The sequence below is a fragment of the Emys orbicularis genome, chromosome 4, assembly GCF_028017835.1.
Source record: "Emys orbicularis isolate rEmyOrb1 chromosome 4, rEmyOrb1.hap1, whole genome shotgun sequence".
NCBI classification, from domain to species: domain Eukaryota; kingdom Metazoa; phylum Chordata; order Testudines; family Emydidae; genus Emys; species Emys orbicularis.
This window is the reverse complement of record NC_088686.1, coordinates 100,931,911-100,958,685: the sequence shown is the minus strand read 5'-3', so window position 1 is coordinate 100,958,685 and position 26,775 is coordinate 100,931,911. Positions and strand designations below refer to the sequence as shown.

The following is a 26,775-nucleotide window of genomic DNA, read 5'->3' as shown; positions in this document are numbered from 1 at the left end:
ACATAAAACAGTGCTGTTATGGTGTCTCTGGAGAGGGTAGACAAGATCAAAATTAGTCATTTCTGACCCTGTTCTCTCCGATCGTAACTAATACTTGACACGGCACTACGCCAGTGCAATAACAGGGCTATCAAGCCATTAATCACAGGCAGTTTGTTAGCAGCCAAAGCAGCGACGAAAAGCCTCTAGCAATAAAAGCATAACCTGCGCTTTAAAATCTGGAGCAGGGCTATTCAGAAGGCTCCAAGGCCTTTCCTAAGCACATGATTCAACCCGGGCTGAAATGTCTCACAGGCGGGATTGATCGTGCAAGTTTATTTTTTGCCATCATTAATCAAAGAAACAACCGCAAAGTTCCAACATTGCACAACAAAGTAATAGATTTATTGAGGGAGCCTGTTCCAAAAAATGGTCATGGCAGTTTACAAGGTTACTTATGGTGAAGGATTTCCTGGGCCACAGTTCAGGTTAAAGTTAGACGCCGACCGGATCAATGTGGGCAGGACATCTTAGCGTTACTTAAAAATTCCCAAAACCACGGACCAGAAAACAAATTCGAGATCCTATGGAGTTTGTTAATGGAGCTACAGCACCATCTAATGGTGCCCATTACCAATGCTCTGAAGTTCAACTCCTCAGGCATAGATTAAGTGCATTCAATCACCCAAGAAGGTGGAACCCCACCCGCTTGAAACATGCCATTGCTTTCATAGACTTTACAGGGGGTATCATTTTTAAGGGGGGGGGGAAACAATTAGTGTCTCCTTTATCAGAGCTACCTCTACAAGGAATCTGCAAAAGCTGGAGATGCCCCCAGCTGTTTGAACAAAACTTGCAGTTGTGTGCATCATCTTCTTGTGTTGATTTGTGTACCCACAAGTTTTAATAGGCACATTTTAGAGAGGCATTTAGTGTTAACCACTTCCCTAAAAAAATTCTCAACTAAGACTCCTATAGTCTAGAGCTGTGGGGATTTATACAGCTAGTTTTTTGGTTTAGGTTTTGATTTTTACAAACTGGCACTTACGTATATGTACCAAACAGGTGGCAAGTAAAATTTACAAGAGAGTTTTCCCATTCCTGCTGCTGGCCTTTCTGATCCAGATTTTGTGGAAAGCAGAGAGAGGATGGGTGAAAATAACATTTTTCAAGCACATACCTAAAACATTATCCCTTATATGCTGATCAGGCTTTCATTTCCCACAGAAATGAGTTGTCTTATGTGCACATTTCAGCTGGTAGCTGCCAACTACAAAGCCAGCAAGTAGCAACTGTAAAAAACAATTACCTATATCAAGATCTTGAAATAAGGCTGGCTTCTGTAGTCAAAAAACAAACAAAAAAGTAGGGTGTTATAAAGAAAGAAAATACAAAGGATGAAATCCTAGTGCCACTGAAGTCAACTGAACAACTCAGACTGACTTCAGAAGGGCTAGTATATTGCCCATATTCTCCTTCTGTGGGGAGCAATGATTTATGGAAGGCACTGTCTGCAGTTACATAACTGTGCACCCTACGTGACCCCAAAGTGGTAATGTGAGGCTATAAGAGGTGACAGGTTCTGTGTTTGCTTTAGTGGATAATAATCTACAGTATGCACATTCCAGCTACCTGTTTTATTGTGGTTTTTTTCCACATCTATTGCCAAAAAACCAGTTCCTTGTTTAAAAGGGGATACTTTCTATATTTCTCTGCAGGGAAATACCAAAGCGGAGACCTGCAAGATCCATGGGCTACTTGGGCATGACTGAAGCCAGCAAACTGGTGCTAGGTGGCATGGCACTGTTTTGATCTCCTAGGAGTTTAATAAATAGGCTTCAACTTAAAAGGATCAAGAGTGCCACCTGCTGCAGCTGAAGGGAGCAGCAAAGGCCTATACATGTAATAGGACGGTACCACAGTAAGGATTAAACATTTAAAGAAAAGTAATCTGTTTTTCTTCTCTATTACTTTTTGAAAAGAAGGGGGTCTATTATGTGTAAAGAGAAATATTGCTGAACTCTACATGCCAGAAGATGTTGGAATGCCCTTTGCAAGAGAACAGGTGTTGTTCATTGGGTGAGAGGGAAAAGGGATGTAACCCCAGTAAACTCTTCGGGGCAAAGACATTTACGATATGACTTTGTTCAGTGCCTAGCATCGGGGTCCATGAACTGATTGAGGCATGTAGGCACTACTGTCATAGAAATATTAAAATTGAATATTAAGCTTGGCTCCCCACTTCCAGCCAGGGTAGTTTGGATTTCTGAAGCAAATAGAGCTCTTCTGTAAAGCTCCTTGGGGCCATGGAACTAATTTTAGGTGGTAGAGGGAAGGAAACAGGTCATGTTAAGGGTAGCTGATGCCTGCCATATATAATAATAATGGATTGGAATATTTCATTTTATGAGAGAAAATGGAGGGGCCTGACATCCATAACAATCACTGTTTGGAGTTCCCAATTGATTATCCTCTCAGGTGGGAAGGATGTGGGGTGCATGTGTGGAAGGGGCCGGGTGTAGCTTCCTAACTCCACTGATTTTAGAGATTTGCAAGGAAGGGGAGCTGCCTTCCTAATAAGATCCTCAACCTACCATAACCCCTTCTCTGAGGATGTGGGGAAGTGGTGAGACAAGGTTGCGGTTGCATGGAAAGAACTCAAGATGATGGTGCTGCTGTCTGCTACCTCTGTGGGATAAGGGTAGATGAAAAAGCCAAGGGCACTAGCAACTTCTTTCCCTTCTGCCCCACGGTCCATCTCCCAAAATACCACAGAATTGGATACCCATAGCTCACCGAGTGGTTTTGCAGGGGCTAAAGCTGTGAAGGTAGCACTCTGTCCTCCTCTACTTTTTTGCACCCCTCCCTTGGCAAGATCAAGCCAGCTAGGGTCCTCTCTGCCTGTTGACGTAGAGGGCGTGACTGGGTGTTTAAGGCTCTTCTCCACCATGGACATTCTAGGCACAAATACAGGCCATACATTAAAATATCAGGTACAAATAACAGTAAAACCAATCAGATACCAACTTACACCAATTCAAAGGCTAGGCCAAAAGCTCAGAGCAATACAAAGGCTTTAAAGCTCTGTCTAGGAGATCAGTTCTGTGATCCTCCTAAAGATCAAATGAGAGTATTATAAACCCTTAGGCTGCAGATGCAAACACACAAGCCAGATCTTCCTGTACAAGTCACAGGCTCTGACTTGCTCCCAAACCATCTGCCCCAAGAAGGTGAGATGGTACATAAAGTGCCAGAAACTCAATAAGAGTTGTGTGCAAAGATCAAGGGCAGCATGTGGTCCAGTGTGATAGGTGACAAGTGAAAGATGCCATCACATGTCTCCAAAATCAGCTGCATCTGTTTACATGGAGCCTCAAGTATCAATTTCAGGGGACAGTGTGGAGCCTGGTAGGCCAGCACTGCAGAGGCAGCTTAAAACACTGTTACAAGTTCCATATAGACAAGGGCCTAAGTTCAAAATTATTTTTGTGATTGGAACTATGTATTGGAATATGAGGTCATCCTTACCCACCAGCCATTCCAAGAAGGTATGCCAAAAAAGTGATCACCTTTCTGAACAGAATCTGAGTGGTGATGTGTCAGGAAATTGCTGCTTTCATTCATGGGATCTCCTTTCAGAGCTGTTACATTCATTATGCTATCTGGCTACTCCAGAGAGGGTAATATGGCAAAGACAAAGAACACCAAATTGTTCTAGCTTGTTTTTATTACCTACCTACATTTATTTCAAAAAAGAACATTTTTGAGGTTGCATTATTACTGCTTTAGGGGCCTGCAAAATGGTGATATCCCAGTGCATTACCCATAAAAACTCAGAGCATCACTTCTACCCTGGGAGAAAGGCTTTCAGTTGTATTTGTCTCTCCAGCAAGGTAGCATATAAACATAGTTCTAGAAGCTATGTCACTTGGAGAGCTAAAAGGTATTCATAATTCACATATAACAGAAGGAGATCAAAGAGTGTTTTTACTTTTACCAGATGATTATTAAAGCACCTGTACATATAAATTATACCCAGAGGTATATTCTCAAACTGATGATCACAAAAATCTGTGAAGCATCTAAGTCTCCACTAATAAGAACTGCAACATGATGCCAGAAATAACTTTTTCTTCAAGAACAATGACAGAGAAGGGAATACTAATGAATATTTTGGCACATATGTAGAATTTTCTGGCTCATTCAGTACTCAAAAGACAGAAGATCATAATTAAAGCCAATAATGGCAACTCCAGACAACTGTCCAAATATTTCCCTTGTGCGGTCAATACAGCATTTTATATGATCTAACATCATAATTAAGTAGTGCAGAGCACACATGCATCAAGAGAAAAATAAATTCCAACAGGGATGAATGCAGCTAATAACAAAAAACAATTAAGTCTAATGGACTTTGTTTATTATGTTCAAATGGTTTACAGGTTGCTTTTATTACCAAAATATTTTAAAAGAACTATTTATTTCACCAAATAATTTGTCTTAGCTTTGAAGTTTTGAACTTTTAAACACATAGCTCCTTGGAACAGAGTCATATATCCTGCGGTGAGGAAAAAGAACATAGTTTGTTCATGAGGTGAAGACCTTTGTTACGTAAAGGACCTTTTAATACACTCTACATCATTCGGTAACACTATGAGCGTCAAGCGTTTTGAACAGTTTATAAAGAGATACTACTAGTGTAAAAAAGATTATCCTTATGATTAGATACTGACAAAATTGCTTGACTTTCCTCCCCCACACACACATATTTCACACTAAAACTCCAGAAATGTCACCAAATATGTTTGAAATGTGAATACTTCCCCCCCCCATTTTCACTGCAGTTAGCAAATTCAGTATTGCTTCCCAAAGCTGCCAGTTTGCAAAATGCATATAACTTTTTCAGCAATTGTATTTAAAAAGTGTATTTTTTTCTTAACGTTTTCCTAAGATGGTTAAAAAACATGTGGCTGGGTCTTACTCTTTGATGACTGTTAGTATAACTGGGAAGAAGAGAAAAAACAAGAGGGATTTTATCTGTTAGTTTATGCTCTGGCTAGGTTAATAAAACAATTATTATTATCTTTTTAATAATAGGTTTATTGTAACTGAACTCACCATGGTGCCTAGAAATTTTAAAACTAACTTGGGCCCAGTTTGGAACTGGCCCTAACACTACTGTGCAGTTGGACAAGGGGTTGTCAGAGCTCTCCCCATCCTCTTAAATAGCCTAGTTGCGTTGCTTCTTTGTACTGGGGGAAAGCAGACAGTAGGCTCTGAGGGGCCACTATCCCCCTTTCTCTCCCCACCGCTCATGTGACTGCAGAGGGCCAGAGACTGGGTGGAGCCTAGGTGAACAGCATGCTGGAGGAGGAAGACATCTGCACCCTGTAAAGCCAATTATTCTCCCAGGAACCAGTGAAGTATCGGTGGCTTTCTGAGTCGTCATTCCTTGTCCTGGGCTGCTCCTGGGGCAGTGCAACTATGCACTGCTCTTTATATAGGATGAGATGTACATTCATAGTCTGTCCCTTTGATAACAGATAAAATAAAACACATGTAACAGAATATGATCATTGTGTCCCCCTGATTAACTATGTATGGGCAGCAGAATTTACAGGAGATGGGGATGGTAATATGATAAACTGAATATGAATCTCCCTATCAAATCTGGGGCCTGAACCTGTCCCTACTTAAGTTAATGACAAAACTTCCATTGACTTCAATGGAGAAAATATGGGGTCCCTGGACTCTTGAAGATTATTTATAAGGCTATCTTTACAGTGGAAGAGTACATAATCAGTTTTACTCTCTACCACAATCTTCCCCAGCAGTGTAAGTCCTGTTGCTTCATGTGTTTTCCATGTAAAGAGTTGTTTCTGAAAACTAAAGGAGTTGCTAATAACTGGAAATGATGGACAATTACTCTCTCAAAAGGAAGTGACTTTGATCCAAAGCCTGGGATTGAATCCATGATGGGGTCCTTAATGTATGATCACTGCTGCTCCTGCACTATAATTATAGAGGGTTAAATGGAGGCACTGCTGTTGGCAACCCTAGGCCTGTAAGGCCTGGTCTACACTACGACTTTAATTCGGATTTAGCTGCTTTAATTCGAATTAACGCTTGACCCGTCCACACAACGAAGCCATTTAATTCGAATTAAAGAGCCCTTTAATTCGATTTCTGTACTCCTCCTCGACGAGAGGAGTAGCGTCAAAATCGGTATTGTTAATCCGAATTAAGGTTAGTGTGGCCGCAATTCGACGTTATTGGCAATTAGATGTTATTGGCTACCCACAATGCAACGCTCTGGAAATCGATGCTACTACGGTAGCTTGGACGCACACCACCGAATTAATGGTGCCTAGTGTGGCCGAATACATTCGAATTTATAAAATCGGTTTCCTAAATTCGAATTATATAAATTCAGATTAATCCTGTAGTGTAGACATACCCTTAGAAACACCCGTATGTGAAGTGAAATGTTAAGCGTTCAGTGGCTTTTGAACAGAAGGCACCAAGTCTCTGCAGCTTCCAGTGGTGCTGTCCAGAACCAGCCCATCACTACGTATTTCATGAAGTGAGTTTTTGACTTCTTTTTCTATGGCATTTCTTTTAGGCATACTGCCCCTTCTCTTTTTTTAATCTAAGCACCCACTTTGAAGCCCTAGACCCAAGGCTGTATCCAGGCAAACAACTCAAATAAGGAGGAAAGAGGCTTTTCTAGTGGTTAAAGCAGGGCCTGGGAGTCAGAACTCTTGGGATCGATCTGAGCACGTGCACAACCCCGTGCTAGTACTGAGGGTAATATTTGTATAAAGGTAATGATCTGATTAATAATAAAAAACAAGTGCTTATCAAAGTGCCTACAATATATTTACACAATAGACTGAATCCTACAGAAACAATGGTATTTGGGAGTGACAAGTCATATCATCTTGCCCCAGTCTGATTGCACTATCTCCTAGCAACGCAGGAAATAACTTATATTACAAGTACACAAGGGCAACAAAGAATGATTTATTATGTTCCCCACACTGCAAGACTGTTAGAAACAAATTATACAGTTTTTCCAAGGAATGTTGTTAGAACTCACAGAAGAAAGGATTTTTCTTCTTTTAACAATGTGGTGCATCTTTAAAACCTTGCTGCCACCTGCTGTCTACTGAAGAAAAAACTAACTCCCAATTTAAAATTATTCCTGGATTTGACACAGTGCTGCTACTGCCCCCAGGGACACCTGAATTTAGGCTACGTCTTCACTACGGGGGGGTGGGGGTCGATTTAAGATACGCAAATTCAGCTACGCTATTCGCGTAGCTGAATTCGACGTATCGCAGCCGACTTACCCCGCTGTATGGACGGTGGCAAAAACGACCTCTGCGGCTTCCTGTCGATGGCGCTTACTCCCACCTTCGCTGGTGGAGTAAGAGCGTCGATTCGGGGATCGATTGTCGCGTCCCAACGGGACGCGATCAATCGATCCCCGAGAGGTCGATTTCTACCCGCTGATTCAGGCGGGTAGTGTAGACCTAGCCTTAGAAGAGAATTCTGAATCTGGACTAGACTGGTTATTCAAGACTGTTTAAGGCAGGGGATCCAATTCTCCATTCCTTCTGAACTCCACTCAGTATAAGAGCAGAAGGGGCTTTACAACATCTTTCCATATTCTGGGGCTGGGTGGGGTGAGATGGGGGAGAACTACTCTGCCCCTAGTGAAGATTAGAGCAACCTCACAGCTTACACTTGGCTGCAACAGTCCCCATGGGCTCTCTGGTCATACTTGCCTCATTCTTCTGGCCCACATCCTATACATGGGGCTAAAAGAAAGGCAGCATGGAACTCTGAGACACCCAGGGTGCCTCTTTGTGCCAGGGGTATTCCCAAGCCTCAGTTTCACTAGCTATATGTCATAAAAAGGGCCACCGTTGCCATGACGAATCTGTCTCCTATGCATGTTCTGAGAGTGATATATTTGGTTTATGAGGGAAGGGGCTAGAGTATTGATGACTGCAAGTCCATGTATTTTCTTATTTTGCATCTATGAATGGAATAACATTAATGGCAGCCACAAGAAAGTTTGCATGCCTTTTCACATGGATGACAAGTTACACAAAAGCAGGAATCAGAACAATATAATGGGGTAGAATTATCTATCTAAGGCATTACCAATGCAGTAGTATATAGGTGTTATCTCAGTAGTATATAGGTGCCTGTTAGTAGCCTCTGTAATGTCAGGGTGATGTTTTCCACTATCTGGAAAGGGTGAAGGGAGTATGTTCTATAAATAAATTTTTTATTGGGTTGAAATGGTCATTAAAGGTTATTCTTTTTAACATACTTATTCAAATTTATTCTTACTCTTATACACAACCCAACTATAACTAAATGCAATAGAATAATAGATCTATAGGGCTGGAAGTGATCTTGAGAGGTTGTCTATTCCAGTCTCCTGCACTGAGGCAGGACCAAGTGAACCTAGACTATTCCTGACAGGTGTTTGTCTAACCTGTTCTTAAAAATCTCCAATGCTGGGGATTCCACAACCTCCCTTGGAAGCCTATTTCAATGTTTAACTATTCTTATAGTTGAAAGTTTTTCCTAATATGTAACCTAAATCTCCCTTGCTGCAGAAAATAAGCTGATTACTTCTTGTCTACCTTTAATGGACATGGAGAACAACTGATCACCCTATCCTCTTTATAGCAGCCCTTAACATATTTGAAGTCTGTTTTCAGGTTGCCCCTCAGTCTTCTTTTTTCAAGACTAAACAGGCATATTTTTTTAACCTTTCCTCATAGGTTAGGTTTTCTAAACCCTTTATAATGTTTATTGCTTTCCTCTGGACTCTCTACAGTTTGTCCACATCTTTCTTAACATATGAAGCCCAGAACTGGACACAGCACTACAGCTGAGGCCTTACCTATTCCAAGTAGAGTGGAACTATTACCTCTCATGTCTTGCATATGACAACCCTGTTGATAGACCCCAGAATGATATTAGCCTTTTTCACAACTGCACCTTAATGGTGACACGTATTCAATTTGTGATCCACTATAAAACCCAGATCATTTTCAGCAATACTACTGCCTTGCCAGTTATTCCTCATTTCGTAGTCTTCCATTTGATTTTTCCTTCCTAGGTGTAGTACTTTGCACTTATCTTTACAGAATTTTATCTTGTTGAATTCAGACCAATTCTTCACTTTGTCAAGATAATTTTGAATTCTAATCCAGTCCATCAAATTGCTTGCAACCCCTTCCATCTTGGTGTCAACTGCACATTTTATAAGCATACTCTCCACTCCATTATCCAAGTCATTAATGAAAATACTGGCTAGTACTGGACCCAGGAGAGATGCTCTCCCAGTTTGAAGGTTAACCACTGATAACTCAGTTTGAGTACAGGCTTGCAACCAGTTTTGCATCCAACCCATTTAAAGTACTTTAATCTAGACTACATTTCTCTAGTTTACCTATGAGAATGCTATGTGGGACTGTGTCAAAAGCATCACTAAAATCAAGATATATCACATCTATTGCTTCCCTCCTATTCATTAGGTCAGTAATCCTGTCAAAGAAGGAAATTAGGTAGGTTTGGCATGATTTGTTCTTGACAAATCCATGCTGGCTATTCCTTATAACCATACTATCCTCTAGGTGCTTACAAATTGATTTTTAATTAATTTGTTCCATTATCTTTCCAGGCATCAAAGTTAGGCTGACAGGTCTATAATTCCCTGGGTTCTCGTTTCCCTTTTAAAGATAGGCACTATGATTGACTGTCTCCAATCCTCTGGGACCTCACCTGTCCTCAATGAATCTTCAAGATAATCATTAACGATTCTGAGATTATTTCAGCTAGTTCCTTAAGTATCCTAGAGTGAAATTCATCAGGCCCTGCCTACCTGAATACATCTAATTTAGCTAAATATTCTTTAATCTGGTTTTCCCCTATTTTTTTGGGGGTTCCTTCCCCCTTATTGTTAGTATTAATTGTGTTAAAATCTGGTCACATTTAACCTTTTAGCAAAATAGGCATTATCCACCTCAGCCTTCTTGATGTTGTCTGTTACTAGCTCGCTTTCCCCGCCAAGTAGAGGACCTACATTTTCCTTCATTTTTCTCTTGCTCCTAGTGTATTTATAGAATGTTTTCTTATTTCCTTTTATGTCCCTTGCTAGTTGTAACTAATTTTGTGCCTTATCCTTTCTGATTTTGTCCCTGCAGCTTGTGCTGTTCTTTTGTATTCACCCATAGTAATGTATCCATGTTTCCACTTTTTGTATGATTCCTTTTTTCATTTTTAGGTACTATATCTCTAAACCACAGATATCTCTGGTGTATCTTATACCTACTTTCCCAGGTACTTGTAATTACCCTTCTAATTCTTTATACATTTCCAATGTGTCACATAAATAGTATATTTAAAACTTGCATTGATGTAAGTGGGACTTCTTGGTGCACAATGAATGCTGGATAAGACTCTGTAATAGGATGGTCTGGCCCTTTAGGGTAGAGGCACTTGGGGCCAGCCAACCCTGTTCCAAGATATTTAAGAACCCTTTAAGAACAGGTTGTTCTGGGGAAGGATACCAGGCTATGTTGGGAATGGAGGCCAGGTGTTTAAATCAGGTGACTACTTGCTGGAGCTCATAAAGGAGAGCACTTCGCTCAGCCAGATAGGATCAATGTAAGTTAATCTGTAAAATGGTATGTTGCTGCTGCCAACACTGCCTAGACTTAAGCACAGCCACAAGGAAGGCTGAGGAGACACTGCCCCAAAGGAAGAAGGAATTTGAATCTAGGGACCAGGGCAAGGAAGAGATTTGTGGGGAATATGTGTGGATATCCCTTGAGAGGCCTACGATGCAGAGTGGAACTAGTAGAGCTCCCTTGCTCAGAGGAAAGAAGAGTTTGAGGCTAGGAGTAACAAAGGAAGTGTTTATTTTCTGAATAGACTGGAGAACCAAGAGTGAGGAGTTGAGGCAGTGTGATTGCAGTGCCATACCATCTGATAGTGTAATCAGGGCCTACACCCTTTAACAGACCCTTCATATTTAAAGGGTGCATATGTAGGATGAGATGCAATACTTACTGTAGGTCAAGCAATAATGTAATTAAACATTCCTAAAAGCATAGTTCTGAGGCTTTATTTTTGTACTAGTGTAGATGATTGTTCTTTATAAAAAATATAGTTAAATCCTCATGTTGCAAATCAACACAGCTTCAGTGACTTCAAAGGGGTGACACCAGTTTTTCATCAGCTAAATCCACGAACTCTAACCCTTCAGTTTCTTTGACCTGCAAGTTCTAAACAGAGTCTCAGGAGAGTATAAAATAGGACAATTGACAAAGATGATTGAGGCTCAGGAACCTACTTTTCCTTTTTAGAAACTACTTAAATACATTCATAGAATATCCTTTCTTTATAATCTCTCCTTTTGTCCAGATAGCCTGAGCATATTCCACATTAAATATTATTAAAGTAATGTTTAACTTAATCAGCCTTTCTGTATGGCAGGCTGTTTGCAGATGCTGGTCTTAGAGGCACATGCATAGGATGTAGGGCCCAAGCATTTGCCAGCCAACTATCTCTCTAAAGTTCTATCAAGACAGTCCTTTTTGGAGGGCGGGGAGCTGAGTGGGAGGGAATGGACAGTAAGGGATCTTAGGTTGGCTTTGATTCTTAGTTTACATCTTTACTACAGAGAGCTACATTATCATTATTCATAATAGCTAACGAGTGTGTCTATTGCTGTTGTACTTGTACATGGACTCTCAACCTTATTTATCATCAAATAAAGGCTTTTAGTTATTGCAGTGCAGAGTTGATGTCTTGGATCTCTGATCCCAGAGTTCTACTTTGCAAAATGGAACCAGATGTACCAGTAAGAGAGGAGAAGCTGTTTTTAGCTTCACCTACTTGGAAAAGGGAGTACTTCAATAATATAAAACATGACTAACCTCAAGTCAGGAGGTGTAAAGAGTGCTGGAAAAGTATGGTAGTTCAGTTTTTGGCAATTAGTTCTATTTTTCCTAATTTATAAACACCTCAAAAAGGTTTCCTTCTTTCTCCAAAATATTACATAGGTCCCAGGTGCCTACATACACTATTCAGTCCTGCATCTGTGAAATGCTTGAAGTCCAATAACTTGTGAACCATCAAGCCTAAAAATACTTGCTATATTCCACTGGAGAGTAGCTTAATTTTACCTCTGGCATCTCACAATATATTATAATCTAGTATGATTGGGAAAATAGAAGCCTCAGAGCTGGGATGGAGAAAAAACAAGAAGGGCTTTGTGATTTAAGAGAAGGGGTGCTTTAGGGCTTATGAGAAATGCTGAGCAGGAGACCTTTAGGTTCATGAATGGGGCCTCTTGGTTGAGTGGGGAGGGAAGAAGATACAATTCACTCTCATAGGGTGACCAGATGAGAGGAAGAAAATATCAGGACACATGGGGGGGGGATGGGCGGGGGAAGAGGTCGCCGGCAGAGCAAAAAAAAAAAAAAAAAGCTGAGTGCTGCCAGCGGAGAGAAATATCGGGACAAATTGCGTCCCGACCAAAGATCGGTCGGGTCATGGGACAAACACCTAAATATTGGGATGGTCTGGTCACCCTACACTCTCAACCTGCTAATGCCCAAATGCAGGAGACAGTGAAAGACAGACTCAAATGAGGAACCAAAAATTATAGTGCAAGAAAGTTAATCTTATGACATTTACATATGTTAGCATAAATAACATTGTTTGTGTAGAATTCACAATACAAAAATTGAGATGCCATAAGATCAGTGTGAGACAGGAAAGCTTTCTGTCAAATAGAAAGCCATCCCTCCAAATGAAAAGCAATTGAGAATTATGGTTGGATAGCCTTGTGAGTGACAGGAATAAACCAAGGAGTGCTAGGTGTCTTGAGGAGGCAGAGAAGGAGAAGAGAGCTGAGGAGAGAGGGCCTAACAAAGATGGGGCTGGGAGGGAGTGCTTGGGGCTGAGGCCAAAGGAGCTGAGGAAAGGGGCTGAGAAGACAAGGGAGAGTAAGAAGGAAGAGGAAGGTGGTTCAGGACTGTTGAGGAAAAGGAGGTCGGAACAGGAGGAAGAGTCTCTTGGAGGGGGTATGTGAGATCAGCCTGGAGATAATGTCTTTGAGAGGGGCCCAAAATTTTGGTGGGCCCAGGTCCCAGTTTGCTTTAATTTGTCCCTGGATATGATGATATTGTTTTCTTTCTTTAGCTGACCTTCATTGCAAGGGAGAAACATTGATGAGAAGCTTGTTCTTTATTTTATATAGTTACAGGATTCTTATTGATTTAAGGATTTTTATAGTGGTTTTAATGACTTTCCTTCCTTCTCCCCAATTTCCCAGAAGATGAAGGAAGAAAAGGAAAATTGGTGGACTTTTACTATATGTTCCAGTTAATAAATGCAGAATAACGCTGGTATCTATGCTCAGTTTGGATAATCAGATGGATGCTGTATCCCAGATGTTATGTTTGATAACTAAAAAGCTTCACAATGTAGCATTGCTGAATACAATGGTATTAAAGCCAATTTTCAAAAGGAGTATAAAATTAGAGACTTTCATTCTTATAATATTTTTCTTCTGGAACAAATATGCTTTTGTCTTGTAAAGTTGAGTTTAAAGAGGCTGTACAATGGGTCACTGAAAGCTAAGTAACTTCTCAATCCTAACTTTATCTGTGCCAGACTCAAATATTTGGATCAAGCTGCTCACCTGTGGCTGATAACAGCCAAGTGGTCTGTCCAGCTACTGAGCTCTGTTGCTTTTTGTACATTCTAACACACTTCTGGTAGCTTTCAGAAAATCCAGGCGAAAGGAAATATCTGATGATTATATGACTTTCCACATATGAAGCCATTTAAGATAGAAATTGCTCTAGTTATTTGAGATGGTTCCAGTTGACCTTATTGTTTGGATGCCGAAGAGTGAGAACAATTACGTAAAAGCTAAAATGGTACTGTAGGCAACAGTGCCATGCAGCATAGAGGAAAGCAGAAATACACTGACCCTGGCAAAGTGCTAGAACTTCACACACTGACTTAATGAGCATATTCTCTATTTGCACTACTTTATTGCAGCACACTGACAAAAAAAATCCTTAAATCCATGCCGATGGGTTAGGGTAGAAATGTAAGCTGTTAACCAAGACATCTTGTAGTTATTTAAAACCCATGATTTTATGGTTCTCACTTACATCAGAGTCGACAAATGCCATGTTTGCCAGAAAAAGGAAAAATAATACCATTAAAGCTAGTTGGTAGAAATGTTAAAAGGTAGCACATTCCTATAATGATGCTAAATAATACACCTCAGCCAACTGATCTGTAATTATTTTCTTCTATAGGAACTTGATATGTGTTCAAGATTAGTGTTTCTCTTTCTCAGAAGGATGCGGTGTGGTATATAGAAATCTTATTTTATCAGACTTAGTTAATTTTATTAATTTAAGTGTTATAACCTGACATAATTGAAACCTCAAGAAGCCACAAATATAATAACATTATTCTTCTATCTTTGTCACCCTCCTTATTGTAAAAGTATTTACATCAAAATGCCAGAGAAGCACAGCACGACAGAGTCCTGGAATATTCCTTGGCATCAGTTTAATGAGATTTTGAAGTTTTTCCTCTTAGTTTTGCTGGCAAAAACTTATGTCTACAAATTCAGTTTTATGTAAGTGAAACCAGAATGTCTTACAACTGCAAGATGTCCTCTTAAAAAGCTATTTTGTTATAGTTTACTTCAAGGTAATAAAATCTTTATGAACATTTTCATTGTGCTGACAAACATAGATTAGAATACAAGGGTGTGACATGGTTTTGGAACCCATAATTATATAACCCAACGCTATTGCCTTGTCAAATGTCAGAAGGTAATCAGAGAGACAAAGTAGGTGAGATAATATCTTTTATGGGACCAACTTCTGTTGGTGGAAGAGACAGAGACAAGCTTTCAAGCTACACAGAGATCTTCAGGTCTAGGAAAGGTAATCAGAGCCAGAAGGGGTTGGGTACAAACAAGTGTTGTATGAAGTGGTGCTAATGCTTCAATAGTTGGTACAGTTACCTCAGATTCCATACAAACCAATATGGTGGTGGTGGCAATGTGCTGTTGGAGGTTCTGTCTTTCCCACTTGTCATTAATAAGGCTGTAAGACAATTGTGGGCCAAAATTTTGTTGCAGAAACTGCAACTTTTAATACCCACCACAACTTTCAAATACATACTCTAACGTTTTTGCAATGCTATTCACTCAAATTTGGTGCAGCCACCCTGTAGCGAGGTGAGACTCACTGGGGCGGCACCCCCTGCTGGCTGTCCTGGGAATTAGCTCTTCACCAGCTTTGGAGCACCCCTACTGGCTGGTGTCTCGCCTGCCATGTCCCTCCCGGACTCTGGTGCCCTTTACCTCAAGGTGCTGCCCTCTGCAGTACCCCTGCAGTCTGGGTCTCCCCTCCCAGGGGGGAACCCCCAACCCTCTATCCCCACTTTGCCTCAGTAGCCACTGCCAGTCATCTTCTAGCCTCCCGCTCACTGGGGCAGACTGCAGTCTATAAACTACTCATCCCTGGCAAGGGGGTTTTGGACCAGCTGCCTCTGCCTAACCCAATACCTTTCTTTAGGCCTTGCATAAGGCCTGCAGCCTGGGGGTTTGCCAGGCTGGCGCTCTCCTGCTCCCTTGCCCTATTCCCCAGCACTGTTCCAGTTCAGGTACCCTTTTGTCCCAGGCAGCCAGGTCCTTCTCTCTCTACAGCTAGAGAGAGCCTGACCCAGCCCCTGGCTCACAGCCCTTTTATAGGGCCAGCTGTGGCCTGATTGGGGCATGGCCCCACTGTGGCTGCCTTCCCAATCAGCCTTTTCTTCTTGGCTTTCAGCCCCAGCCCTCTCTCTAAGGGCTGGCTTTTAACACTTTCACAGGAGCGGGGTTACTGCCCTGCTACACACCCCCAATCATGACAGACGGGTGGCCGAGCCAAATTTGAGTGAGTGGTGTTGTGATCTGGCACACATGGTGGAGGTGGTGGTAGAGGCAGACAAGTAGGATAACCTCAAGGACTTCACCTTCTGGGGCTGGGGATTGTGCCTCCCGCAGGGTGCAGGGTTGGGACAGGGGAGCCCTGGTGGTGTGAGCAGCCTCCAAGGGTCTCTGAGCTGGGGCTGGCTCTAGGGCGCAGAGGTTCACCCCTTGTTCAGCCCTGGGGCCTGGACAGGGCCGGCTCTGGCTTTTTTGCCGCCCTAGGCAAAAAAGCCTCCGGGCCGCCCCGCCCCCCCGCGGGGGGGGCGGAGCCGGGGGAGGGGGGGTGAGCCCCGGCGGGGGCTCGGCTCTCCCGCCGGGGCGAGGGTGGCGAGCCCCGGCGGGGGCTCCGCTCTGCCCCCGGCTGCCGGGGGCAGGGCGCCAGGGGGGGGGAGGGCGGCGAGCCCCGGCGGGGGCTCCGCTCTCCCCCCGGCAGCCGGGGGGAGGGCGCCGGAGGGGAGGGCGGCCGGAGCCCTGGGAGGAGGGCGGCGAGCCCCGGCGGGGGCTCGGCTCTCCCCCCCCCCCCCGGCGGCCAGAGCGCCGGGGGCAGGGCGGCGAGAGGGCGGCGAGCCCCGGCTGGGGCTCGGCTCTCCCCCCGGCGGCCAGAGTGCAGGGCGGCGAGCCCCAGCAGGGGCTTGCCGCTCTCCCCCCGGCTGCCGGGGGGAGGGCGCGGGGGGGGAGGGCGGCCAGAGCGCCGGGGGGAGGGCGGCGAGCCCGGCTGTGGCCCCGGTCTCCCCGGCGGCCCGAGCGCCGCGCCGCCCCCCTCCAGGTGCCGCCCCAAGCACCAGCTTGGTTGCCTGGTGCCTGGAGCCGGCCCTGGGCCTGGAGAATGGAGGGGTGGGATGGGAGATGGAAAAAACTGAGTTGTTCACAGAAAAGCAGATCTTTTCCCATGACAGAAGCAAGCAGGGAGCAAGTAACAGAACACTGCATGGCACCCCACAAATTATTTTGTATTCCTTTAATTGCAGTGGCTGAAAGTTAGCTACTGAATTCAGCAAATATTGACTTGTACCAGAGGACAGCTGAATGTCTCTAAAGATCTAACTGTGAATTAAACCCTTTGTGACAGGTCTCTCCTGGGGACTGGAGGAATTGTGAGTAATCCAGCCCCTGTTGGAGGGTAAAGAACACTGCTTCCAACTATGTCCTGCCCCTTACTCTGCAACCCCACCACACCTCTGCTTTGAGGGCACCTCTATGCACACCCTGCACCTGCCCATCATGACGGAAGGGAGACCGGGCCAAATTTGAGTGGTGCTGTAACCTTGTGCGACCGATCACAATGCCACTCACTCAAATTTGGCTGGAGCTTATGTGTAGGTGTGCACCCAAGGCTGGTGCTCCTTGTGGGGGTAGGCAGAGGGGGTCTTTATTCCTCCTGGGTTTTTTTATGGTACCTGAACTGACCGCAATTTAATCAAACTGTGCCTGCAACTTTCCGCTACTTTAACAAGCTGTGGCCGCAACTTTTAGACCCAAACCCCCACAACTTTCTTACAGCCTTAGTCATGAAAGAGCCCATAGGACTTTTTGCACAAGAACTGTTCCTGTCAACTCCAACTTGGATAACGGCATTCTACCTACCTTAATTCCTACTATTATTTCAGTTGGATGGCATTCCTCACTTCCTCTCTCTCACTTCCCTTGGTGTTGCTGTGCAGTAGCTGCTGCATTTTAGTGGTGGAGGAAGTGATCTCTGTCTATTCAGAGATGGTAAATGGCTTTGGGTGCCAACATTGTTGGTTGTGATGTATATTACTGTTATCTAGTGCAGTGGTCTCCAAACTTTTTTGATCGCGCACCCCTATCAGTAAAAAATTTTTGAGCTCGGACTCCCACCTGACGAAGCAAAAAAAAAAAAAGCACTCCTCCTGCCGCGCACCCCCAAGGATCCTCTTGCGCACCCTCTGGGGTGCGCACACCCCACTTTGGAGACCACTGATCTAGTGGAATGAGAGTCTCCTCCCTTCAGTCGCTGGGTTGCTGGTGTGTGTTTGACTCTGACTCCATTCAAATTTTTGATTGATTTTTGACAATGATCTTGCCTCATTTGCACCAGAAACTTTTCTCGCCAATGTACTGTGAGAAAGTCATTTCTAATTAATGTTACTTTAAAGTTATCAAAAACAAATATCAATTAATGTCAGCATAGTAGTTACAACAGCCCCAAATGTATTGCAACAGACAAGAATTTGTTTTGTTACATGTTATAAATTGATGATAGAGGAAAGTGAACATCATGCTTCAGATCACATAGTAGATGGCAGCAGGAGTGGGGAAATAATTCATTGTCCTCATCATAAATAAATACAGACAACTGGCCAACATTTTTTTCTCTCTCTCAAACCTCAGGTACTAAGACACTACCAGAGATAGAATATTGGGCTGGGTAGTTCATTAGTTGTTCCAGTACACCACATCCTGTTTTCCCATAAACTAGAGATGGAACCAAATCAAAACCTTAGAGCTAAACAAACCAAAACTTTGGAAAGCTTTGATCTGGATCTGAAGTCTATATACTATAAATCTTGCTTTCATGGATTGCATAAGTAATCTTTTCTTTTCTTTTGTATGGAACCTGCATAGCGTACCAGATTTCAACCAACAGCAATATTAAAGATGTTTTATAGGCAACGGTCCACTCTGACTAAAGTTGTCATAGCCTTAAAAGACTCAGCCCAGTTTTAAGGTCATAGCCTCAATACCTCCTTTTCCAATTTATCTGATACAGCCAGCTGATAACTGTTGACAGCAGTACCCATCACGGACTGGGTTTTCCCATTTCTTATACGATATTCTATCTTTATATCCCAGACTTCCCACCAAGTTCAAAAGTCTAGGAACTGATACTCTGAGTGAGTACAACCTGAGAGTATTATTCTGAGGTAGATGCAGTTAAGTCTTCAGTCATATACTATCAGGATCCTTCAACCTGTGCAGTGTTCATTCTCTCAGGGGGTCTGCCCTTGCAGCACTGGCTCTACTGTTGTTACAGCAATCAGTAGGAGAACATTAGCACTTCTGCTGTGCAAACTTTGGGTGTTCATTAGCCCGGGTCTTCCTTCATTAGCATGCTCATTTTACAATCAATTCCTTGTCCTGAAGATTTGGCCACTATGGGGAACTGCCTTCCTAAACTGGATGCATTGACAAGGCATCTGCTTTTCCAAGCTGTGTCCAGGTTGGTGTGAACTTCTAATCACTTCCCTGTAATTTCTGCAACTACCTGGCCAACCGTCCTTTGTGATTAGTGAATTAAAAAGGCCACTGTAAAGATTATGGTCTGTCCTATACACAATTTTTCTCCAATTCCAATAATGGTTAAAATCGTCAACAGATTTAGTTATAACTTTTCCTGCCTAGGAATGCAGTAATTTCTTTCTACAGAATTTATACTTCTGCCACAATATGCTGCCACCCATTCCTGGGCTAAAAGCTCTTCCAAGCCCTAATTATTTTCATCTGAGTCTAACATGAAAGGATTTTGAAACATTAGTAAGATAAAAACGAAGCAGTCAGAAGTGCCCATATTAACTCTGCAAATGCCAAACCACACCGATGACCACTAAAGGGGTCTTTCTTTCTTACCCAACCTACAACATCATCTGGTTACACTGGTAAACCTGGAAACAAATGATCTCTAATAGGAACAGAGCCCCACATTACTCTGTATATCTATCTGTGATTGACTGTAGACTGGACAACTGTAACCTGCCACAGTTTCCTTGAGTCTGTGGAAATTCCTTCCTCCCCTGACTGACTGATGTAGGTTGGTTGTTTTACAAACAGTTTGCTTTGCTTTGGGTTCAATTGCAAGTTGACATTCTTACAGTGTTGTCTATTCCTGACCCTTGCCATGTAAAGAAGAGGCTTGGGGCCAGTAATTGCCCAATATGGACATATTTTAAAAACCACAAAATGATGGCAGATCAGTCTCTTCAACAGGAATAAGCACCTGCTCCCTCCTTTGTCTTACACATCACTGAAAGAACAGTGAGCCCTCTCACAAAACTGGGCAAAAGAAGTTTCCTAGGAAGGTTTTCCTTCTAACTGTGCCAGGGCAGGGACTCTGTTTACTATGTTAATACCATATCTAGCAGCATGAGATCCTAATCTCAATGGTTATTTAAATTCTGGCAGTACCCGAAGGCCCCACCCGGGATTAGGACCCCATGCTGTTGTGAATTACTTTGTTTAATTTAGTATCTGAACAAATTAAATATAAACCAATTTTAAACCAATTTAAGTGTGACCATGCAAGTTTTGCACCAGTTTAAATAAACAAAACAAAAACATAAAAACAATTCTAGTTAAGCCAGTGCAACTTTTGTGGTAGATAAAGTCTAAATGGATATTACAGACAATGACTGTAAGGTGCTGATATCGTGCTAGATCACCACTCTGATCTACTCTGAACAAGGGACAATATATAGTTATTTCTTGGTCTCCCACACGCAGGGAGGAAGCAAACTGTACCAGTCCAATATTTGATTCAATTAAATCACCTGGTGTGTCAGCACAGCTCTGCAGGTTGACACATTGTGGGGGGCGGAGCCAAGACCTCATCCTGGTCACCTGTCTGAGGGAGGGGGAAGTAGTTGCTCTGCAGAGCCCACTTCCCCTCTCATGCAACACACTGTGGTAGGGGTAATCTGCTCAAGGAAGTAGGGGGCACCTTATGCTCCCTTACTGCTATGGCTATGTAGGACTTGTGATGGTCTAGTCCTTAAAGGATGGCCACATCATCAATGGAAAAGTCATTGAGACATTGAGTCCTAAGGTGACTTTACAAAGGTCACACAGGAAGTCTGTTGCAGAGCTTGGAATAGCATGATCCGGGTCTCCCAATGCCCATTCCTGGAGCTTAAGCAGAAAATTAGCCTACCTATTTATCAGTTAGTTAAAATTTAAGGATCTGAGGCTTCATTGAATCAGAGTGGTAGAATCTCAGAGCTTTGCAAAGTCAATATAAGATGCCAGGCTGTAGAGAACTGGGAACCGACCGTTCACACAAATATTAAGAACTAGCAAATACAAAATTAAATAGTAGATAAAAATATGCAAAACTATAAAAATAAGTTAATAATTTCCTTCCGTTTTAATTCTAGTAAAGTCTGTATATTCATTTAGCATTCTGAAATAACAAAAAGAGCAAAACCCCATTCGTCATGCAAGAATAATTTTTTAATCATTTCATGTAAGAAATAATATTTCATCAAAGAAACTGGGACAATTGTTGAGAACACAACCAACAATTTAAAATATATATTGGCTAGTCATATTATCTATGAATTAATTAAAATTGCCCCCATGACTCCTTGAGAGGGGGTACTCCTTAAATACCATACTGAGCCTCTAGGAGACTCACCCTGGACTAGAGCAGCAATGGCTACAGAGGCTCAGGATTCCATTTCCCAGACTGCCTAAGGTCCAGGGCAGAAAGAGAACTAGCTACCAACACTTCCAGAACCAATCATAAGCCAGAACTCAAAGACAAAGGGTTTGGTTTAATGTTCAGTTTTGGCTGTGTTTGGAGTGGTGCAGAGAGAGAAGCATCACAGCCACTGAGGCTCTTTCTACCCTGACATTCCTACCCAATGGGAGTTTTTGAGCCTCTTTGGGGTTTCTGGGACACTGAACAGTATCATCTCATCAGAGACCACAAACCCAAGAGGTTAAGGAGAGAGTCATGGTCAAACTACCAAGATCCAGCTTAACTGCACATTTGGATGCAGACCAGAGAGCCATTGGATGATCTCACCATCCTGGGTATGAATACTTTTTAAGAATACTGCTGTTTATTAATTTTGATATTGTGTTTTAAGCCAGCCACTGATTTCAGTGCTGTACCACTCATTAAAGACTGAGCCTAAACTCACTATTTGCCTAGGCAGGTGTTGGGACGGAGCACAGAGTGGTATGTATTTGCTGTGAATGTCAGGAGGGGTAGAATTTATGTATTGTTGTTTTGTCTTTTTTTATCCTGTTCCATTTTTCCATTGCCCCTTTTCCTGAGTTCCCCATACCCAATAAAGCACCAGCTATTGTTTTATTACTCTGGGAAGTGCGATAGCTATTTTATTTCTGTATGCTCTGACTGACATTACTCTGTATGAGATATTGAATTTGGGTGTTGAATGTTTTCCCAAAGGACAGGCCCTCTGTGTACTCTGCACTGGGAGGGGTTTCCTTGGGTGGAGGCACCAGGCACCCTTATAGGTGGACCCAGGCCCCTGAAGAGAAAAGAGAGAAGTCTGCAGCTTTGCCTCAGGGTGGGGTTAACATCCCATTTTCCTTAACTGATTATTAATGACTGATTAGAAACTTACAGAATTAGTATTCCAATGGTCAACTGTAGCTTAACTGTCTCAGTGTTCTTTAAGGTCCCCATTGTGCAGAGACTTATGCATATGCTTAAAATTAAGCATATGAGTAGTCCTACTGATCTAGCCCATGTGAATAAGGGTTAGGTCCACAAAGGTACTTAGGGGGACTCTTTAGGTTCCCAAGTCCAACATTTAGGTGCCAATGACATCCCCAAAACCATCGCTCAGCTACAGCCTAACCCTATTGATGTGGAGTAGTTCCAGCAGGAGAAATTGAGAGCCTTGGGCCAGAATACCCAAAAGCCTGGTGGTTAAGACAGTCTCCTAGGAGGTAGAAGATCTGGTTTCAAGTCCCTGCTCCAAATCAGGCAGAGTAGGGATTTGAATCTGGGTCTTCTACATCGCAGGTGAGAGCCTTAACCGCTGGGCTATAATGGGGGTCTCTTGCGCTTTGTGAGAAAAGGATGACCTAGCTTAGGTGCTTAACTTCAGGGGAGGGTTTATGGCTAAGAAGCCAGAGCAGAAAGAGGTGCCTCCCTCCATCCTGTCGGTCAGATGCCTCAGGCCCAGATCAATGAGAGGTGGTGCCTAAGTACCGTTATGAATCTAGGCTCTAACCCCAATCCCTTTCCTGTGCATTTGGCTGTAAGTAACTCACTGCTTAGCTTGCTGGCTTCTGAGTATCCCATTCTTAGTGCTTAACTCTCCCTTGTATTGTACGAGGAGCCTGGGTGCCTAAATCAGGGCTGAGGATTCCACTAGGCTGCAGGGTGCCTAGGAGTTAGGCACTGCACTCCTAAACCCCTCTGTAGCTCTACACCTAAGTCTTTTCAGGATCAGGGTCTAAAGTTCCAGAATATAATGCAGCTCCAGTGTTCTCTCATGGTATCTGACATGTCTTTATGGAAATGCAGGAGTGAAGTGGCTTAGCTGATTCCATTTTAGTTCACCAGCCTTTTTATAATCTAATGTTTTACATTTTTGAAGTGCAAAATACGAGATTGGAGTTATTTTCTTCTGCAATAAGAGGTACAAATTCTGTTAGCCTTCCTTCCTCTTGGTTTCACTGGGACTAGTTGTGTAAAGTAAAGCATGTTCGATTTAGCCCAAAAGGTCCTTCCTGTGTTTGTCTCTATGATCATTTAAAAAATTTGTGAACCTTATAAATTATAAAGGTATGTCAGAGGTGTGAAGAGCAATGCAATGAAATTATAGAGGGGAAATTTTAGACTGCATGTCAGGAAAAACTTCCTACTGTGTAATTGGTTAGGCTGTGGAATCATTTCCCAGGGGAATGGGTGGAAGCTCCATTGCTGCAGACACTTAAAAGTAGACTGGACAGAGCATTTGATAACTTAGTGTAGGGAGCAGCCCAGGTCACCAGGGACCAAAGTGTTCCCAACCCATGGTGCCAGCAATATTTGCTGATGGCCAGTCACATGCTGTTGGCATTCCCCCTTTGGTTCTAATTTCATTTAAAAAATGCTTAATTTTGTTAACACAGGTTTAACTAATTTACTGTTGAATGAAAGTAATTGTTGTAGTTGCGTTATATGATGACAAATCAGAGGAGACGTAGACTGCGCGATGATGAATAGGAGGAGAAGCAGTTTCTGAGTCACTCCATTAAGATATGGTTCACATTATAAAAAAGCTTGAGGATTCCTGGGTTATGTGACCAAAAAGGCCTATTCTATTTTTAATTTCTATGATTCAGTTATTGTAGCCACATCTTCCCCCACAAATAGCTATTGCACTAGACTTGAACCCATATTTAACATCAATAGGGCTAATTTTCTTCTCACTTACACTGGCATAAATCAGGAGAGCTGTTCCATGGTAGTCAATGGGATAAGACTGGTGTAAAACCAGTTTTAGGGAGAGGAGAATCAGGCCACAGGACTTTAGACTGGGATTTTTGAAGCAGCCTAAGGGAGTAAGATGCCCAAATCCTGTTGAAATTCAGCGGGAGTTAGGTCCCAGCCTTTAACCCTCCCATTCTGTCTTCTGCTATTTCACAGAACTGTTTTGCCTTTGTTCTGATGTGGTTGGATTGCTTCCTCCTTGACAACCCTATACAGCTGTCTCTCAGATTTGTTAAATCTAATTTTAATCCTTTGTGGTTTTACGTTGATTTTTAACAATTTTCCATGTGTTTTACATTTGTTTTAATTGCTGTAAATGCACCTTCTGTCTAATAGTGCTGATTGTGGTTTATACATGTCATTGGACTTCCTATTTTTATTATAAAACATTTTGATATAATACTTCTGGAAGGTACAGTATAAATCAGTGAATCAATATCAATTTCAGCACTGAGACCTAGATCATCCCTTCCTCCAAAGATAACCATCTGGGGGTGGAAAATCATGCAAAATCCTCTGATACAAGTTCCCCCAACTAATTAATTGGAGGGCAATAAAGGCGGCAATTCCACCCTCCTCACCTGCAGATACCCAGGGAACCATGAGGAACTTGGGGGATACAGAGATCTGTGTCCTCTGCATGTGAGGCCTGTGCCTCTCCCTGGCTCTGGACTCTGTGCTATGTTGCCAGGGATGCCTGCACCTGTTGCTTTAACAGGGATTTCCCCAGCACAGAGGAGGCTGCAGGAAGGTCCCCAAGTGCACTAAATCTGTGCTAGCTTTGCTGCAGGAATTGGAGAGCCTGCACATCTCCCACGGAGCTCCATCCCTGGCCCTCCCTCATTGTCCAGATCACTAGCCCCAAGAGAGAGGGATCCAGAGAGTCCAAGCTGGGAGTGGTGCCACAGAACTGGCTGACTCCCCTCCTGAGGAAAGGGAACATCCAAGTGGAGGGGATCCTCTGCCCACTTCTATTGGTCAGAAGAATTGAGCCCACATGACAAACTCTGTTTTCCTACCTTCTCTGGGAGGATCTCCCTCTTATCATTCCTTCCAAATAATTATTTTCCCCGTCAAGGACTAAATCATTGCACTCTGCCTATGTCCTTGTCCAAATTTCAGTTAGAAAAATGCCTTTGCTTAAGAAAATAACATCATGGAACAGGCCATGGTAACACAAACACTTATTTTGCCAGAACATATTTACAGTGGGTGGGTGGATAGTTCAGATGGCCATGAACACTTAATAAAGTTAATTTTTCTAGGATTTCCCAATGGCACATTCTTCTTCTTTACTAGTAAAAAGAGACTTTCATGCTAAGGGAAGCTTCCAGATTTAAACCAAATGTATTTTTTTTCATAATTTTTCACCCCATTAATGATCTATGGAAGGTATTTGTATTTAAACAAGCGTTTACTCATTTCCAGCCCTTCAATCATCATTTTTTAGACTTTATTTTTATATCCAAAACTCTAATAGCAATCTGTAACATATTTACATTCTTGTGTTCTTGTCTCTGTTTTGTTGGGTACACAGTATTCCTTCCTCGCTTTTGAAAACATAGTTGTCCTACTTTTTCCCCCCTCCCACATTTTGACAAACAGAAATGTTTTCAGACTGTAGTTAATGCTTTAAAAAAAATTCTTCACTCTGAGCATGCAATTAAAAACAGAGGAAAAAACAAATGCAGAAATAAAAAGAAGTTTGGAATCCAGGTTGAGAATTTCAAAGCAGCCTAAGGGAATTCATAGAATTTAAGACAGAAGGGACTATTAGATCATCCTATCACAGGCCACTACATTTCACCCAGTTTCCACTCTATTCAGCCCAACAACTTGTGTTTGACTAAAGCATATCTTCCAAAAAGGCATCTAGTCCTGCTATAAAGGCATCAAGAAATGAAGAATCCACCATTTCCCCTGGGAATTTGTGCCAGTGGTTATTCACTCTCACTGTTAAAAATGTGTGCTTTATTTTTAATTTGTCTAGCTTCAGCTTCGAGTCATTGCTTCTTGTTATTCCCTTCACTGCTAGACTGAAGAACCCTTTAATACCCAGCATTTTCTGCCCTGGTAGGTAATCAAGTCATGTCTCAGTCTTTTGTTGGTGATAAACTAAACAGATTAAGAGACTTAAAGAGCTCAATTACAGCAGTGAAATCCCCATCCTTGCAGATCCCCGTAGAAACACCGCTATTCACAGAATGTCATGTATTATGAAGTCTCACTTGTCTGAGGTAAGTTACTTTTATCAACCAAACAGTCTCAAAGAATGAAATCAGGTCTGTTTGGCAACACCTAATTTCCATAAAACCATGTTGTGTTTGGCATTAGTTATATTCCTATCCTTCCTTTATAAACTGAATCCCATATCAACTTTTCCATTATTTTACTTAGGACTGTTGTCAGACTACCCAGCCTATAGTTACCCAGATATTAAAAAAAAAAAAAAAAGTATATTAGCATAACATTAGCACTCTTCCAGTCTTCTGGAAGTTCCCTGGTATTCCAAGATTTATTAAAGATTAAGAACATAAGAAGAACATAAGAGCAGCCATAC

General features: G+C 42.5%; 1 long non-coding RNA gene across 2 annotated transcripts in view; it reads right to left on the bottom strand.

Moving 5' to 3' along the window:
- LOC135878755 (uncharacterized) overlaps positions 1–26,775 on the bottom strand; it is a 56,293-nt gene that overhangs the window by 6,699 nt on the left and 22,819 nt on the right. For both annotated transcript variants that reach the window (XR_010561399.1, XR_010561400.1), the window contains exons 2-3: positions 2,776–2,936; positions 1,289–1,319 (exon numbers count right to left, since the gene is read on the bottom strand). This is a non-coding gene — a long non-coding RNA (uncharacterized LOC135878755). The remainder of the gene's footprint in view (positions 1–1,288; positions 1,320–2,775; positions 2,937–26,775) is intronic.